This window comes from Corvus brachyrhynchos, unplaced genomic scaffold (genome assembly GCF_000691975.1).
Source record: "Corvus brachyrhynchos isolate BGI_N302 unplaced genomic scaffold, ASM69197v1 scaffold340, whole genome shotgun sequence".
In the NCBI taxonomy this organism is placed as follows: Eukaryota; Metazoa; Chordata; class Aves; order Passeriformes; family Corvidae; genus Corvus; species Corvus brachyrhynchos.
In genome coordinates this window covers 1,561,383-1,572,427 of record NW_008235987.1, presented here as the reverse complement: position 1 = coordinate 1,572,427, position 11,045 = coordinate 1,561,383, and positions in this window count along the sequence as shown.

Genomic DNA, 11,045 nt, shown 5'->3' with positions numbered 1-11,045 from the left:
CGGAATCAGCCCCGTTTGGGACACTTTTTCTGCCCCCCCCATTCCTGCCCGTGCTCCAGGAGGTTTGGGATCGCCAGGGAGGAGCTGGGAAGGACAAAGCTGAGAGCGACTTTCAGCCTCTCACATCCCCTCTGCAGCTGGGAGGGACCTGAGCCCTCATTTCTCACTTTACCTCCAACGTTTGTCCTGCATTTTTCACGCAGCCGCTCGAAGCCCGGCTGAGGAGTTTCTCAGGGCCCCCTCCAACCTCGCCAGCGGTGCCAACCCTGTCCCTGTGCCACCCCACAGATTCTAGGAATTCACCCCAACCAGGCAGGGATGGCTGTGCAATCTCCTCACCTCGCCCTGTGCTTTTTGGGCTCTGCCCAAGCCTCGGCCTGGCCCGGCAGCCGAGTGCCAGGGAATATTTGTGTGTCCCGATGCAGATGAATGGAGCTGCTGAGGCGAGGGCTGCAGCAAAAGCCCGCAGGACAATCGCCCCCATTGATGGTGCTGCTGGAGGGGCTCCCACAGCAGAGCCCTCCCGCTCGGAGCCGTCCCTCCCCTGGGATGGGTGCAGCCTCCTGGTGGGATCTTCTTGGGGAAAAGCCACTTTTCCCTGGAAAAATGGTGGGCAGGCTCTGCTGCCAGCTCGGGGAGGGCTGGAGTCTCCTTTGGGGCACCTACTATGGAGCTTGTTTGCTTCTCCTCCCGCCCCATCTCCCCAGCACCCACCCTGGACAGCCCAAAGTTCCAAACACCAGGGCAAAACCACTGGATGCTCCTGATCCCATCAGGTGGGAGAGGAGAGGGCCCTGAAGCCCAGGCTCCTTTGGGAAAAGGGAATGGACGCACAGATAATTCCCTCCTGGATGCTCAGCCATGGACACCGAGCTCTGGGCTCAGCTGGGTCCAGCCTGAGTGACCCAAAGCCCCGCTGGCTCCGTGTCCCTTGGCTTCCCAGCGCTCTCCTTTGGCCATGGCAAGCAAGGAGTGGATCGGCTCCCAGTGCCACGCTGGATTTGGGAAGGAGGAACCTCCTAAAGGGAGCAGATTCAACAGGGGCAGCCTAACAAGGGAGAAATACTAAAAAATACTAAAAACGCCCGCAGATGTCGATTTTCCAGCTGCTGCCTGGCTCTTTGCTGCCCAGAACCACACTCCAAACACAATTTTATGATGCAAACAGGCAGAAACCTCCCGCTGGGAGCTTGTGGGCCCAACTGCGAGAGGGAGAAAGAGCCCAGGCGGACACCAGGGCTTGGAGCTCCTCGGAGGCTGAGCCAGGGCAAGGCCTGGCTTGGCTCGGGCTGCAAAGCACAGCTCGGAGCCATGGCTGGTGCCCATCTGCATGGGAAAAGGCAAACACAGCACTGGGAAGGGCTGTGAGCGGCAGCAAACGCTGCTGGAGAACTTTTCCCGCTGGTTTGGCTTCTCCTGAGCGCTGGAAGCTGAGCTGGGCCGCAGCCAAGGCTTGGCCAGAGCCACCAGCAAGCACTCGCCCACCTCCAGCTGCTCCCACCCACGTTTGGGGGAACAAGGGAGAGGCTGTGCTGCTGCAGCTTTGGAAAGTCAGCAAGAAAATGCCAATTGCTCGGGCAGAGCTTCTGGTTTTAGGAAAAAAGTTGAGCTTGAGTGACACAAACCCCCTGTACAAACTCATCCCCCACGGGACAGTTTTGCTTTCTGCTGAGGACCCTAAAAAAAACCAAGGTGGGCCAAGAATTGTGCTGGGTGCCCAACCTGAGAGGTGCCACATACCAAAAACACAACTTCAGCCGTAGGTTGACTTCTTTTCCTCAGGTTACACCGCGCTCACCTGGATTTGTCCTGGCAGCTTCAGAAAAAAAAAGATCAGCTGAACTTTTAGGCAATTTTAAGCCTGTTTGGGAAAAGATGGAGCTCCTAAAGGACGGAGTTCTGTGCCAGAAGATGGCCAGGGAGAGAAAGGGAAGCCCGTGGATGGATTGGATGGAAGAGATTTATCCAAAGCTTCTGGGAACACCTCAGAAATGGGAAAAGCTCTTCCCCATCTGCCCTGCTCACAGAGGGAGCTGCTCCTTCTCCAGCCCCCTTTGGAAGAGATGGGATGGGATGGGATGGGATGGGATGGGATGGGATGGGATGGGATGGGATGGGAGAAGGTTTTTTCCAGCACTCCTGAGCCCGATGTGCAGCAGCTGCTCGCCAGCCCTGGGACAGCCTCATGTCACAGCTCCCCCAAAGAGCCCAGCCAGGAGCTCTGACAGCCCTGCAGCCACATTCCCGCAGCCTGTGCCGATCTCCAAAGGCTGGGACTCTCCAGCATGGAAAAACGTGGGAAAACAACCCTAAAGGGCAGTGAGGTCACACCAGAGGGATTCAAACCCCAGCACTGCCAGCGCCGATCACCTGCAATTACCAGCACGTTCATTAATGCAGCTCATCCTGAGGACGGCAATTAAAGCAAACAAAAGCAGGGACGGGTGGCACACCCTGACATCGAGAGGTTTTCCTCATGGTTAAACCCTGGCCCGGGGCCCGGAGAAGGGATTTAGGAGCTGAACTGCTCCGTGTTTCCCCGGACCCCTCCATTCCGGAGCCTGAAGTCAGATCTCGATCTGAACTTGGTGGCTTGGGCTCGGTTCAAGAATCACAAATTACCCCGACTCATTATTGTCATTAATAACAAAATGTTATCGGCGCAGGAGCCCCGAGGTTCACCGTGACCGGCGCAGCAGCGCTGGGAGCAGGGCTGGAGGGAGCAGCCGGGATCCCCATGGTCTCCAGAAGCTCCCGGGGCCGAGCTCTGAACTCCAGGCTGGGAACGTGCCCAGCGCAGGGGGTTGTGTTTGGGGAGCTGGAGACCACCAGGAACCCTCTGGGGATTTGGCCTCAGGGAATTAGCAGTGGTTTATCGACACTCAAAGCCCCGAGGGCAACGTAGATGGGGTAGGGAGTGCTCAAAAATGAGACTTGAAACAGCTGAAACCTCCCTCCAGCAGCCACTCCTTATCCCTCATCCCATCCCTCCTGCAGCCACTCCTTATCCCTCATCCCATCCCTCCTGCAGCCATTCCTTATCCCTCATCCCATCCCTCCTGCAGCCATTCCTTATCCCTCATCCCATCCCTCCAGCAGCCACTCCTTATCCCTCATCCTATCCCTCATCCCATCCCTCCAGCAGCCACTCCTTATCCCCATTCCTTATCCCATCTTCCCAGAAAAGCCACCCCAGGGCACAGCAGGGCACGATCCCTTGGCCAAGCTCTGTTTGCACACCCAAAAAACGCCCAGGAAAGCTGATCCCGGGCTGAGATTTCCTCCTCCGTCCCGCAGAGCCGCGGGACAGCAAAACCCCTCCCCAAAGCCCCGCTGGTGTGGTCCCTCCTTGTGCAAAGGGGATTAAAAACCAGGATCCTGCAGGAAAAACAAGGACACTTCTGCTCCTTTCCAGCAATCATCGCTCTCCCTCCCCTTTTTCATTCCAACCTCTGCAAAAATGCTCCTGGTTTGCCAGCCCGTGAGGCTTTCCACACTTCCCCCTCCTCCCCCGGGTGCCAGCAGGGTGAGGAGGGACCCAGAGCTGCCCTCTGCTCCCACGGGAATCCTCTCTGGTGCCTCCTGCATCCCGCAGGGCGATGTTTGGTTTGGATCCGCACCGAGCTCGGGGTGACTCAAACTGACCTTTCCCGTTTCCCGAGTCAAGGCCTCAGATCAGGCACAAGATGTTGGAATTTAATCCCCTTCAGGGGCTGGCAGGGAGCTGCTGGATGGGAGAAAGGAGCTGCTGGATGGGAGAAAGGAGCTGCTGGTTCGGGAAATGGATCTGGTGGGAGCCTCATTGTCTGAGCTGAACGAGGACCCCTCGTGCTCCCCTAAAAAGCCTTCCCGGGGCTCTTCCTGCTGCCAAGGGAGCTCCCAGGGCCAGCCAGCAGTGCCAGCCCTGCCGCGGGGGCGGCTGAGGGCACTCAGCATCCTCCAGGGTCACATCCCAAGGTTAATCCCGAGGATTGCTCAGCCTGCCTGGGAGGGGGGCGCAGATTCCCCTGACTGACCAGCACCAGGCTGGGAGTTATGGGACAGAGCCTCCTCAGCCCGACCCACCAGATTCCCCTAAAACAGCCCCAAAATAGCTGAGATTTTCCTGGAGAGCCTTCCCAGGCACAGAGGGCTCTTCCCACACCGGGACACTCCGTGGTCACCCCGTTGCCCTCGTGGCTCTTTCTCTCACGAAAGCTGCCAGACCGGTAGGACTGGATTTGATTCTCTTCGGGGGATTTCTACTTTTTTTCTTCCTCCTGTCCCCAAATCCATTCCTCCTGCCCCAGTCACACAGGAAAAATGTGGCTGTTGCTGCGCAGTTTCGGGTCACTGGCGAGAGCTCGGATTTGTTGCCTTTTTGGGGGTCGTTGTTCGGGCTGGAACCTCTTGGAAAAGACTTGGTCTGGACACCAAACCCGGACCATTTGATCCCAAAAGATAAAATATCTCATTCTGGCCAGTCTTTGAGCCAATTGAGGACAAATGATAAGGCGACAGATAAGGAAATAATTAAATGAAAGCCCACGAGGAGCTGCATGTGCAGTGGGAAACGGGATCCTGCTTTCCTGTGGATAATCCTCGGGGCCTGTGGGTTCTCTGGGGTCTGGGATAAGGGGGAGTGCACGTGGCTGCTCTTCTTCTCAGCAGGGTTTAACCAAACCTCCACAAATTGCCAAAAAAAAGGGTCCCTTCAACATCCTCTGCATCGAATTGGGCTGGAATTGGAGCAGGAGGACACAGGGCAGGGAGGAGCGGACACAGATCCGTCCCACACAAATCCATACCCAAACCCGGTCTGGATTGAGCTCAGGCACACAAAAAGGACGCTGAGAAGCCTCAGAGATTTTCAAAGCCAACCCAAACTGTTCTCTGAAGAGCAAACACTCCCCTCTGCCAGGCCCCGGCACTGGGGGCAGGAGGACGATCCCGATCCCAGGGCTGGCAGAGCCGGCAGCTGATCCCAAAATCCTCCTTTGTTTCTCAACTTCGCCTTTTCTCTGCCTTTTTTTTTTTTTTTCCCTTTTTCTTCCCTTTTTCCCCCTGTCAGGTAACAATACCTCCTTTCAGGCCCTGCCAAAGCCCTGCTCGGGCCCTCTCCGATAAGAGCTGGCAGCAGAGGGAACTGCCATCGATATTTGGGTGAATTTTAACTCCCTGAGCACAGCCGGGGGGGGTCACACACCAGCACCTGGGCTGTGTTTAAAAGCACCCCTTTCAAACTCACCTCCCTGCCCAGATCCCCCTGAATTCCCGGTAAATCTCTCTCCAGCGCCTGCAAAGGCAGCGCTTAGAGCCGGGACTAAGCCTCCAGCCGCGCTCCACGCCCAGGTACGTTCTCCCAACGCTTCTTTCAAAATCTTCCCCTTAAGCCCGGCTTTTTTTTTTTGGAGGAGTGAGCCCAGCAGAGCTCACAACCCAAATTTCTCAAGCTCAGCTTTTGGAATTCCACGTTAAAACACAAACCGAGCCGCGGGTGTCTTTTGTGCCCCGGGGTTTGCCCGAGGGCTGTCACCGGGATTTCGGGAATTTTGCTGGGAGGCAGCACCTGTTTTCCTCCTGCTCTTCCCAGTCTGAAATGGGTTTGGATGTTGTGTAGGAGCTCAGGATGATGATAAAGAGCAGTTGGAAGCGAAACTCCATGCCAAGGCACAAACACACCCTCCGGAGCCGTATTTATAATCGAGTTTTTCCTCCCGAAAATTCAATGAAAACGCAGAAGTCAGGCAGTCAGAGGCTTTCTGTGTTGTTATTAAGAGCCAGCAAACGTTTCTTGGGAAAGAAGAAAAAAAAACGGGAGCTGGAGGGTGTAATGCTCAGAATAAACTTTTCCCACTTAGCAGCAGGATGAGTTTTTTTCACAAAAAAAAAAAAAAGTCAGATTTTTGCCAAGCTAAATGGTCAGAGCGTGTTTCCAATCTGTCAGAGCTAGAGGGACACACACAGAAAATCCCTGCCCTCCCCATTTCTGGGGGTTTTATCTCCTTCTCCCTCAATTTTAACACCATGAGGGTTGTTTTTTGTCTCACCATGAGCTGTTCCTGTTTTTGGCCACTTCAGCGAAGGAAATTGGAATAAACGATACTCCTCTGCAAGGTCTCGTTGTAAAACTGAAAGGAAGTCAATTAATTCATTAAAGAGCAGTTCTGTTGATGAATTTTGCAGCGATTTAGAGAGGAATTAAACCAGCGTCTCTCGCTGCCCCGGCGGCTCCCGGGTTTGTCCTGCCCCTTGGAGGCTCCAGGTTGGGATGGAGACCTGGAGCTCCATAAAATCCGCTGAAATTCCATTTCAGCACCTCCTGAACGAGCTTCAGGGCCCTCACCCCCTGCTGCATCCAGCAGCAGAGGCAAAAATCCTCCTGGAATCCCCAAATTCCAGCAGAGCGAGCCCAGAGCGCGGCACCCGCCCCAGGAAACTCCTTAAATTATCAGGACAGGGAAAAAATGGGAAGCTCCATGAAGATGTCAGGGATGCAGCCACGAGCCCCCCGTGCCAGCAATGCCACCCAGCTGCCACCACCAAAACGGGCACCTCCAAATTACCTCCAAAAGGCTTTTCCCATGGCAAAGGGACTCGGGAGCCGCTTGGTGCCGGGACAGAGCACCCTCAGCACCCGTGGGGAGCAGGAAAAGGATGTGCCACACTCGGCACAGCTGGGGAAGGCTCAGCACCCCCTGTGCCAGGGTCACACCTAAGCCGTGGAGAGACACGGCCACATCCAGCAGCAGAGCGAAAATCCAAAAAAAGTCCCCAAAAAATCCCCAAAATATCCCCAAAAAATCCCCCAAAAATCCCAAAAAAATCCCCCGAAACGTTTGAGCAGAGCGAAGCCCAGAGCGTGGCGGGCTCAGCACCCGCGGGGTGGCTTTGGGGACAGGAGGGGACTCCCAAAACCCCCAGCTCCGGAGAAGGAGTAAAACACCAAGCACCAAAATCTCGGCTCGGCTCTCAGCCCTGGTTTACCATGGATGGGCTGGGGAAAGGAAATCTTTACGGAGATTGGCACCGGGCAGCCAGGCCCGGCTCTAGGCCTGCCTACGTGAGCCTGGCTTTAGGTCCGTCTGGATCCACCTCCAACAAATCCCTGTCTATTGCTCAGCAGAGAAAACTGCGGGCTTTTTACATCAATAATCCCCGTGTAAATAAACTCCCCACCCTGAGCAAACTCCGAGGGATCCCGGCGCAGATTTCTCTATTTTTCAAATAAATCATCCTCCCCCCCGACCCCTCCGTGGAGCTGGCAGCTCCGATTTCCAAATCACTGCGGGGCTGGCAGCTGGAAACAACCCAAACAAACAATTTTACACGTTCCAGAAGTCGAAACCCCCTCCTCTCCCTCCCCAAACCCACCGTCCCAAACACCCCCTTTTATTTTATTTTATTTCATTTTATTTAATTTATTTTATTTATTTTATTTTATTTCATTTTATTTTATTTCATTTATTTTGTTTTATTTTATTTATTTTATTTTATTTCATTTTATTTAATTTATTTTATTTCTTTTATTTTATTTCATTTCATTTCATTTATTTCATTTCATTTCATTTATTTTATTTCATTTCATTTCATTTATTTTATTTCATTTCATTTCATTTTTTATTTTATTTTACTTTATTTCATTTTATTTTTTATTTTATTTTACTTTATTTTATTTTATTTTATTTCTTATTTTTTTTCTTTTCTTTTTTTTTAATTCATTTGAATTTCTTGTTGAATTTGAGGAGCTGGCTCCGAGGAAATCGGTGACCCAGGGACATCTGCAAGCCATTAGGGCCCAGACTTCAGGTAGCTCCCAGCAACACGTGCTGGCCACATTACACCCTCCAAGGATATTTCCACAACTTTCCTTCTCCAAATAAACAGTCGGGCTCTGCCTGCATTAGGCAGGAGCTGCACAAACAGGTAGAGAGAATGGCAGTTTTATTCCCCTTCCCAATTCTGATGGATTTTCTTGTAAAGCTGGTGCTGGGCTCTGTAATTTGAGCTATTGCTCGGAAAACAGAGCAGGGCTGCTTCGAAATTACGGCCGTTTATCCCTCTGGATGGGACTCGGAATCGGGCACGGAATTCACCCCCACGCTGCTCGCTGGGCAAAAGAAAGGGATAAAAAATAAAGAGATCACAATGAGAAGCCAGCAGGAGTTTAGGGCTGGGTTGGGATCATAATTTTTATAAAAATTGTTAGCAGGTTTTGTGCCTTGTGAAGGCATTTTAATTCCCTTTAACCTCGCTGAGAGAGATTTCACGGTGGCACGAGGTGGTGGCACAGTGACCACTCAGTAGCCTTATTTACAAGGAAAAATGGATAAAAAGAGGTAGGAAATGATGGTGCCACCAGCATTCCCTGCAGGACATTTTTTCTTTTCTCTGTATCTCTCATTTATTAAAAAAAAATCATAAAAGTCGCTGAATTGTGATGGTGATCCTGGGCCACCAGCATTCCCACCAGGACGTTTTTCCTTTTGTCCCTATCACTCATCTATAAGGAAAAATGGATAAAACCAGGTAAATTGTGATGGTGATCCTGTGCCACCAACATTCCCTGCAGGGCATTACTCCTTTTCTCCAGATCCCTAATTTATAAGAAAAAATGGATAAAAACAAGCAGAAAATGATGGTGGTCCCTCACCACCAGCATTCCCACCAGGACATTACTCCTTTCATCCACATCACTCATTTATGAGGAAAAACGGATTCAAATGGGTACATGATGATGGTGATCCTGTGTCTCCAGCATTCCCTGCAGGGAATTTCCCCTTTTCTGGAGTGCTCTGATTGTTAGGAAGGAAAATTCCCTCTTTTGTCCTCATTCCTGGAGTTTTCCTTGAGGCTTTGATTGGTTTTCCCGAGTGATTGGAAGCAGATTGATTTATCCCAGCATGGAGAAGCTCTTCCAGCCCTGGCTCTGAGGGGAAGCTGTGCCTGGAAAACCGGGAAAATCCACAGCCAGCAGCACTGGCCAGGAAAAAAGTAACCCCAAAATTTAAAGCTGCACTTTGGGGGGGAAAAAAGAGAATAAATTCATTAAAATTCTCCTTTCTTTCCTCTTAGGAGAAAACCCTTTGGGAAGGGAGGGGAACACTTTGGGGAGGGCATTTCCATCCCGCTCGAAACGAGAGGGATAAATTTTCCATGCAGGCAAAGTCTGTCGAGCTTGGAGCCAAAAGTCCTGGAGCGAATAAATAAATAAATAATGAAATAAATGGATCAATGGATCAATGAATAAAGAAAGAAATGTTAAAGAAATAAAATAAACATTAAATAAATAAACAAATAAATAAATGCTAAATAAATAAATAAATGTTCCTCCCCCCCTTCCCTAAATCTCCACATTAATCCCTTTGATCTCCAGGGGGGAGAAAAAAAAAAAATTCCCAAGAGCATTTGTGAAGTCCAAGGCTGTGCCCGGTGGTTTCCAGCTGTGGGAGAACGAGCAGAAAACAGGGAATTGTTTCTGTTTTCCACAGTGGAGGCAGTGCCCGAGCCAGGGAATGCTCCAGCTCCGAGCTCCCGACTCCCAGGTGGGAATGGGAATAAACCCACCCCAGATTTTCCTTCCCCAAAGTGGGGAGCTGCCCATCAGCACCGGGATTTCTGTCAGCAACGGTGCAAATCCCAACTTTTCCTCTCTTTTCCTCGGATTCTCCTCTTTTTAGCACTTCCCAACCTTTTTTTCCAGGAGCAAACATCTTTTCCTTTCCTGCTGCCTCCAATCTCACCCTAACCCTGATTCTCCCCCCAGCTTTGCCTTCCTGGGATGATTTTGGAAGTGGGAAATGAATCCCACTGTTCCAGTATTTAACAGACACCAACGCTGCCACCCAGCTCAGAAATAATCGGGATCATTTCCCCCCAGGGCTGGGATTATTCTCCCGAAATTCCCGAATTCCTTTCACTTCACTCCCCGGAGCGAGTCCCCCACGATGGTGTTTGTAGGCACAAATGAAAAATGAATCTATTTCCACTTGCCCTGGAGCCTTCAGGCTGCTGTTACTTTTTATATTAAAAAAGAAGTGGGACAGTGCCTGTTCTCCAGTTTTTCCAGCCATTCCCAGGATTTGCCAAGCTCAAATCACACCCTGCTGTCCCCAGCTCAAGGTGTAGCAGGGCTGGGTTTAATCACGACAGGCCAGAGAAACAGAACTTCCAAATGAATAAAATCTCCTGGAATTCTGAGCTGGAGTTACAAAACGGGTCCAATCCCAAGGAATTCTGAGCTGGAGTTACACAATTAAAGGCAATTCTGGAAGGAATTAAATTCCAATTAAAGGCCCCAAGGCCGTTCCCCATCAGCTCCTGCTCCTTATCTCCTTTTCTATCCCACTGCACCGCGACCTTCTGATAAGGCCAGGTCAGAATCCCTGAGAAACTCTGGGATTTGGGAAATTAAATAGATATGGGCCAAAGAGGCACCTGAGCGCAGCTGGAGAGGCCGTGCCAGAGGGGTCCAACACCTCTGGATCAGCAGGGATAGGAAATGGGATCAAGGGGCTCCGCACCAACCTCATGTCCTGGGATCCAGGACGGTCCCACAGCTCTCGGGCAGCTCCCCCCAACACCCAAAGCACAAATTCCATCCCTGCACCGGGAATATCTGGGATAGGAGGGAAATCCGGGGCACTTCACACCTGGAATGGCACAAGGCGGGATCCCTGCAGACCCGAGCAGGGCTGGGAAAAGGGGACGGAGGAAAATCAGGGAGAAACGGAACATTCTGTGCCGAAAGGGAAAAGCAGGGACGGGGCTGAGACTTCCCTGCTCACACTGCTCAGGGAAAAGGCAAAGTCTGGGAATATTTCCGTGGGATGCAGCCCGCTCCTGTATTTAATAAAATGTCGCTGCTGAGGAGGGGGATTTTTGTGATAATTAAGCCGCAATTAATGGAGCTGTAATTAACAAGAGATGAACCAACCCTGCCAAAACCACCCTCAGAAAACAGCAGAGCAAACATTCCCAGGTAATCCAAAGGCACAATCGCACCTGGAATTTCGTCTTTTGGGCCATGGATCAATAATTTATGCAGTTTTGATATCAAAATTAAG